Here is a 7,552-nt window from a genome sequence, read left to right as displayed (position 1 = left end):
GAGGAGGCCGACAGACCGCAGAGCGCCACGCTCAGTGGTCAGAGATGTTGCTTTAAGTTCGCTTTATAACGTCTCTAAAACACTTTAAATTCAGGATCAAATCAAATATGAAAATTACACTCATCTTATTTTTAGAAGACAATCATGGTCTTAATTATATAGCTCACACATATTTAACAAGACTGAATCTCAGTGAGCTTAACTCAAATGCTCTCATCCATGATTTTAGAGTAAGAGTGTCCTGAGAGACCCTCAGCACTCTGCAGAGTTTAGACCTCTGCAGACAAGGACGAGGTTTAGCTCCACCAGGAAGGCCAATCTAAGAGATATCTGAGGTCATTTCATCTATCAGCTGTATTTTTAAACGAGTTGCAGCTAAACAAACAGATCTGTTGGACTCATGTGTAGTGTCTCACTACCTAGTTACTGTGATCAAATCCATTGTTTTCAGATACATCTTCAAGATGTAACACTAGAGCACATCATCAGTGATGTTACTTGGGGGTCATCAGGTGTTTTGGGTCTTTCAATCATCATACACCCTCACCCAGGTGACCCGACCAAGGCTGATCTGACCCTGGTCTGTGCCCTAGCAGCAACCCACGGCTCTGTCCTCCTTAACCAGAGCCGTCTTGACGCTTTCTTGGCTGCCGTATATTCGCTGCAGAGTGACTGCCCTGCAAAGCCTCGACACCCAACCTCCAACACTTGGCTTTCCAGCCTCTTCTCTGGCAGTTGTTTCTCAGTTCCTCATACTTCCCTCGATTCCGCTCATGTGCCTCCTCCATCCGTTCTTCCAACGGCACGGTGAGCTCAAGCATGAGGCAATTTTTTGATGAGGCTGACCATAATACAATGTCTGGCCGTAGTGGTCTCGGCAGTGTTGGAGGGGAAATGCAGCTGCTTTCCAGGGTTTGGTTTGTCTCCTTCTTTAACAAAGCGGATGGTGCTGCTGGTTGGCTTTGTCCTCCAGCAGGTGTTGACAGTGCTGCAGATGGTTTCAGCAATTGTCCTGAGGACTTGATCATGTGGCCACCGATAACGGCCGTCAGCAAGAGCTCTCGGGCAGCGGCTCAGGATGTGTTTCAGTGTGCCAGTCTTCTCAGCAGCAGGGGCAGGCTGGTTGTTCTGAAAGGCCCCAGCATTGCAAGTTTGATGGACTTGGAAGGACATCATAAACAGCCTGGATGACCAACCTGATGCTGTGTGGATCCATCTTCCAGTAATCATTCCACATGATCTTCCCATTTTGTCCATTTTGCTGTCTCATGCCAACTGCTCTGCTCATCCTCTCTTCCTCCACAGCTCCCCTTATTTCCTCCTGGATCAACTGATGCTGCTCCCTGCCTTGTGCTTTGTCAAACTGTGGAGCTTTGAGGTTTCCAATGCTGGCTCTTCCCTTGGCAACTGCTCCAACCAGCACTTTATGGCGCAGCTGTGCCTCAGCTCTTTCGACGGTGTCTTTTGCTCTCCACTTTCTTCCGGTCCTCACTGCCACTCCTGCTCCCACTGCGTTTGGATCTGAAGACTCCTGATACTGCAGCTCTTCTCTTGCTTGAAAAACTTTAAACTCCTCTTCAGCTGATTTGAATGGCAGCCTCAGTTTGCAGGTGTTACCATACAGAGCTATGCTGCAGATGTCTCTCAGTAATCCCAGACATCTTCGCAAGAACTGCCTGCCTACCCTCTCCAGATCAGTGAGTGTGGAAATTGGGAACTCATACAGAAGAAGTGGTCAGAGAATTCTTGGTAGAATACCATTTTGGTAGATCCATGCTTTAAAACGCCCTGGGAGGCTGGTCCTGTCTAGCTCCTGCAACCATTGCTCCTCACAGGTGTTCTTTATTGCTGCCTTGTCTCTGAGTGTCACGTCAAATTTCTTCCTGAGGCTTTTGACAGGGTTTTCTGCATTAGTGGGAATTTGGATGCCCTCTATTCAGAATCAGAATCTTTCCTCAACTCTCCCGTGCTTCGGCACCACTGATCTTGATTTTGCTGGCTTGAAGGACATCCTGGCCCACTGCATAAGCCTCTCCAGCCCCTTCAGGATCTACCTTGCGCCAGGCACAGACTCAGTTGTGATCATCAGGTCATCCATGAAGGCCCGTTTAGGTGGTTGGCGGATCCCAGATCTGGATTTTGGACCTCGACTCTCTGGCTCTGCGGACTTTACCAACATATTCATTGCCAGGGCAAACAGGCTCACTGAGATAGTTCAGCCTGTGATGATGCCTACCTCCAGCCCACACCAGTCTGATGTTACTGGTCCTGCAGAAACTCATAATAAACATAATATGATTGAAATGTTGGAGAGTTTACTTCTAAATTTTCAGGGAAATTTTAGAGCATTTGTTTGAATATCTCTGAGTATTTTCTTGAACATTTTCAAGGATTTTCAGAGAAATTTCTGAAATAAGTATATAAAGTATATTTTAGAAAGTTTTAATAGAAGTTAGGGAGAGATACAGAGCTTAACAAATTTATTAGACCACCTGTCATATCTGTCTCAGAGACCATCTAGTCAGAAATTAATCAAGCATAACATTCAACCACTAAAACTCATTTTTCTGTTCAGGAATGGCAGTAAATAACTATAATTTGACATATTAATAAAGAAATATTAATGTGCTTTACTGTTTTTTCAGTTTTTTGTAAATCAGTACATTTGAAAGTTCATGGATAACAATAATAATTCTATTTTAGCATTAAAAATATCACTTGGATTAAAGAGCTTCTACATATTGGTGTATTAACCATTGCAGAAACATAAAAAATGATTTTGGTGATTACCAATGCTGTTAATTTAGGGCAGCTGTGGCAGAAACCTGACTGTGGTTAGGGTTAGGGTGCTCTAATACATTTGTTAAGTGCTGTATACCTTAACTTCTTTTTGGCATTTTTGTTGGAATTTGGGAAAATTGTTTAAATGTTTGCAGAAAATTGTTCTCAGGTATTTCATTGAAAATTGGGAAATATATTTATCATATTTAGGAATTTGATTTGAAGGTTTGGGAGGCGATTTGCTTTAAAATTCCTAGGTATTTCCATGGGAATTTGAACAAATGTTTTAGTAAATGATTGGAAGGTGATTGGGAATTTGTCGAGTGGTGACCGATGAGGAATCGTCATGGAAATTTCTAGGAATTTGTATGGTTGTTGAAAGGAATTTTTCACCATTTTCATGGAATCTTGAAGAATGTATTGTTACATTTTGAGAGTGTGATAAGATTTTTTTGCCAATTTAATCTGAAGTTGTGGGGAATTTTCTTTAAATCTTTTAGTTCTTTTTCAAGGAAATTTGGGAAATTTGTATTGGAATTTGGGGCTGGGGTGAAATTTGAAATTTTCAAAACAATTTTGCAGAAATGTCAGGGAATTTGTTTGAATTTTCTGGGGATATGTTTGTATATTCCAAAGAATTTTTTGAAAGGTTTAAAGGATTTTTATTTTATTTTATTTTTTATTTTTTTCAAACTTTGAGGCATTTTTATGGAGAACTATTTTAAATATTTCAGGGACATTTGGGCTGGGGTATCTTCTGAAATGTTTAAGAATTTTCATGGAAATTATTGAGATATTTAAAGAAATCGTCATGGACTTCTGAAAAATTTACTCATGTATTTTGGGGATTTTTCATGAAAACATTTGGAAAATTATTTGAACATTCAGGAGAATTTCTTGGAATTTTTAAGGATTTTCATGGACATTTATTTTTACATTTTAGAGAGTTTCAGTAAAGGTTTTGATGGAAATTTATTTAAAAACTTACTTTTATAATTTCAATGGATCCTCTGGAAATTGTAAATCATTGAGAATATGCTTGAAAATTTTCAGGAAATTTTCTTAGAAGATTTATAGGTAATTTTTATGTAATACTTTAAAAAAGATATCAAGGAATTTTAAAAGAAATTTGAAGTAATTTCTTTCAAATTTTAGGACATCTGTGTGTATTTTAAAGTAAAAATTCCCAAAAATTACAAACTCTTGGTGTAAATTGTGTTGATGCTCAGCCTTAACATGTGCTTGTGGTCCGTCGTCAAAAAGACTCCCCCATCCCTTTCTCAATGACGGACTCCATTTCTGACTGAAGACCCCCAACACAGTCAAATATCTGCACCATATCCTCTGATGTATTTTCTGAAGAAACAGGCCCTTCAGGAGATTTTTGGACCTTATTCTTGGTCAGAACTTATTGCTGTTCAAAGACGAGGCTGAGATTTAAAACGTATCAGATCCTACTGATCCCAAATAAGTGGGAGAAGCTAAAAGTTCATTCCAAACAAAAGCTCAGGTCTCAGGAGGTTAAACCAAGACAGACAGACTAAGACAGCATTCTGGAGATTGCCTGTAATTTTTGATCAGGTCTTAATCTGCTTTTATTTATCGAACCTCCTGGTATCACAGCCTTCCTCCTTCATAGTTAGAGACATTTGAAGGAGAAGGCACCAACAGATGGTTTTATGGACTCCTGGAGGACTCGCTGGACTCCAGAGGACGTTTACCCGTGTGGCTCCCCTGGAGAGAGAGACCCCCCCCACCACCACTCCCACCTTACCTGATGTTTACTCGTCTTCAGTCTTCAGTGGACTCATTAGACGGGCCTTAACTTTGGTCTTCAGCCAGACTCCTCCCCCAGGACTGGAGGGACAAGCTCCACTAGAACTCCCCCAATCAGGCTGCCTCCCCAGCTCCCTCAGCCCACGCCAAACACGTGACCTCCCAAAGGCTTGTGGGAATTTGATGCAGTGAGGTGGCAGGTAGGATGTTTTTACCAAAGCACACTCGGACACGTACATCTACTGGTTACCCCGCCTCCCTCCATGTCCCAAGATGCAGTTTGTCATCAGCAACCCTCGAGTTTTGTTATGTAAACAAAAAAATGTGCCCAATTAACAGAAGGGAAGTGTTGTCATGGGAACAGGAGGGAGCCAGGTGGCCTTTTGTCCCTCCTGTGCACCGTAAGCACCACTGCTTTTAATGACACATGTAATGACAGGGGTCTTCCTAATACAGAATATAGACTAAAGGGAAAACATGCTGAATATTACTATAAAACTTCATTTAAAATAAACAGGTGGGGGTTTCTATCATCTGTATAAACTGTAAAGAGAACTTCCTACAGAGCCCTTGGATGTTTTGTCCTTTTATTGATTTTATAAATCAATCATGGTCAATATAATTTGGCTTTTTTGACCAAAAATTCACACACACACACAAAAAAACTCTTTAATGTCTCTTGGACTGAGGTCTGGGGTTTGACTCAGCCACTCCAGAAAACTCCCCCTGTTTTCTTAAACCATTTCTGTGTAGCTTTCTCTGTATGCTTCGGCTCATTGTCTTACTGGAAAATAAATCTTCTCCCAAGCCGTAGTTTTCTTGCAGACTGACTAAGATTGTCCTCCAGGATATTCCCATATTTGGCTACGTTTCATTTTACCCTACCTATATAGGTGGTGTGTGGGGTTGGTGTGTTTGTGGTGATGTCAGTGTTTGGTATGTGCCAAAAAGCATTCATGCATTAACTTATAAATCTGCTTAACAGTTAAGTGAGATTACACCGTTTACCCTTGACCCCCAAATTCATTCAGTTGCATCGACCTTGGCCCTGTACTGCTCTGACCACCGTCCCTGCATGCTCCAAACCCAAGGCCTGGACCAAACCAGAGGGCTCCCGAGCACCCAGTATGTGATGAGCTGGATCAGGCCTGAGAAAGCCTGCCAGGTCCTCACTCCAGCAGCTGACCCTTCCCATCCCTGTTCTCCTGGGCATGTCAGCATTACACACGTGGTCTTGCCAACGATAGCCAAAAATGCGCCAAGTCATCTCAAAGGAGTCCAGCCGGTGCCACCAGCCAACATCCAGACTTTACAAGGACCAGGGACCCAAAGACTCTGATAGTTACCGTGAACACCATACTGCTTTTCCAAACCAATCGCCCTATGCAAGAAACCAGATATGTTTCTCACATATCACAATAAGATATGTGAGCTGCTTCACTTCTATGTTCTTAAAGTGGGGGTATTATGCCTTTTTTCAAGGCTTTACACCATCTCTCTGATACCCACGTAGCTTCACATGGTTTACAGCTCAAAAAAGTGCTCATGTTCCTCACATTGGCATCCTGAAAAACCCTTATTTTAACCTCCGTCTGAAACGCTTCGTTTTCACTGCTGTCTCTTTCCTCTGATTGGCCGATTTTCCGGAGGCTGGCCGGTGGCAGGACTCCATGTTTTGTGCCCGCCCCCTCCAATGTGGCTATATTGCTATGCTAGTACTTGTAAACTTTGAATGAACTGGTCCGACTGAGTAAAATATGGCGAATTTTGATATATGTCCGTACGTGTTAGACTCAGAGTCTGACCCTGATAGTTTGGAGAGAGAGGGGGAAGAAAACCAGCAGCAGAGAAGAAGGATAGAGCAGGACGTATCTGTTTGGTAAGTGTTTAATTACTGTGTTACTAAATGGCTAAAAGATCTCGGAGAGATTCCCAACAAACCGTTTTCATCAGTTTACACTCCAAGATTACTGCCACAACGTTTATCTTGCAGTTTGAAAATTTGCATATGTGAAGTATGGATATCCAACTTTGTGACTTTAGATTTAGGTTTTAAAAATTGGAAAAGTATAATACCCCCTCTTTAACATCAACTGATTCAATGGCAGCATTCCTGAACACCCGGATCTTTGTTTTTGGAATGCATTTCTCCTTGGTCAGAACATTCGACCAGTAGAGGGAAATCCTCCAATGCCCCTGCCTCGCGCCCAATGACTATTTGACAACCATCGCAAGTCAGTCGCATGGCTGACATATATAGACAGACAACCAGGTCCTCAAACTTACACCTATGGTAAATTTAGAGTCACTGAGCATGTCTTTGGTGGTGGGAGGAAGCCAGAGTACCCAAAGAGAACCCATGCATATATGGCGAGAACATGCAAACTCCACACAGAAAGGCCCTGACTGGGTAGGCAACAGTGCTAAACCCTGCACCGCCCTGCAGCTCTAGAGGGAAATCATGCACGAGCAAAGTACAAAAATGGCATGAAAACACCCTAAACTTCTTTGCTTTGATTCTTACTCATAGCTTGAGCTACTTAGAACCCATTAAATCACAGCATAGACATTTTCTGCTGAGTGGTGGACAGGTAGAGATCATGAGCTCCGTCTTCTCAAACATATTTAGACCCTTTTTCAAGTTTAATTTGTACAGCTCATCTAAATGTCTCCTGGTTGCGTGCAGTTATGGCTCAGTTTGTTTTGGTTAATGCTAGCTAATTAGCACTCACCACGTTGCTATCTAAACTTGTCAAAACAATGAAGGCAGGAAAAAAGCCCTGATTACACGGTTTATTTTTCTTCTTCAAACAGTGAATGTGCAGCAAAGCTTCAATCAGAGCTGATCCGTCTGCAGACAATCAGTCAAAACACAAGGAGAGAGCGAGGCCTCAGCCGTGGAAGTAACCGCCGTATGTACATTTACTCACTTTGGTTTTCTTAGATTATGTCTTAGTAATTATTACTCCATTTCAATGCTAATTTACTTGTTTCT

At 42.0% G+C, this 7,552-nt stretch overlaps 1 pseudogene; it reads right to left on the bottom strand.

Annotated features, from left to right (window-relative positions):
• Positions 1–533: 533 nt before the first annotated feature.
• On the bottom strand, positions 534–5,770 carry LOC121525993 (annotated as a pseudogene).
• Positions 5,771–7,552: the final 1,782 nt, after the last annotated feature.

Source organism: Cheilinus undulatus, linkage group 18 (assembly GCF_018320785.1).
Source record: "Cheilinus undulatus linkage group 18, ASM1832078v1, whole genome shotgun sequence".
NCBI lineage: Eukaryota > Metazoa > Chordata > Actinopteri > Labriformes > Labridae > Cheilinus > Cheilinus undulatus.
The sequence above is the reverse complement of the archived record's forward strand: the minus strand, read 5'-3'. Positions and strand labels throughout refer to the sequence as shown.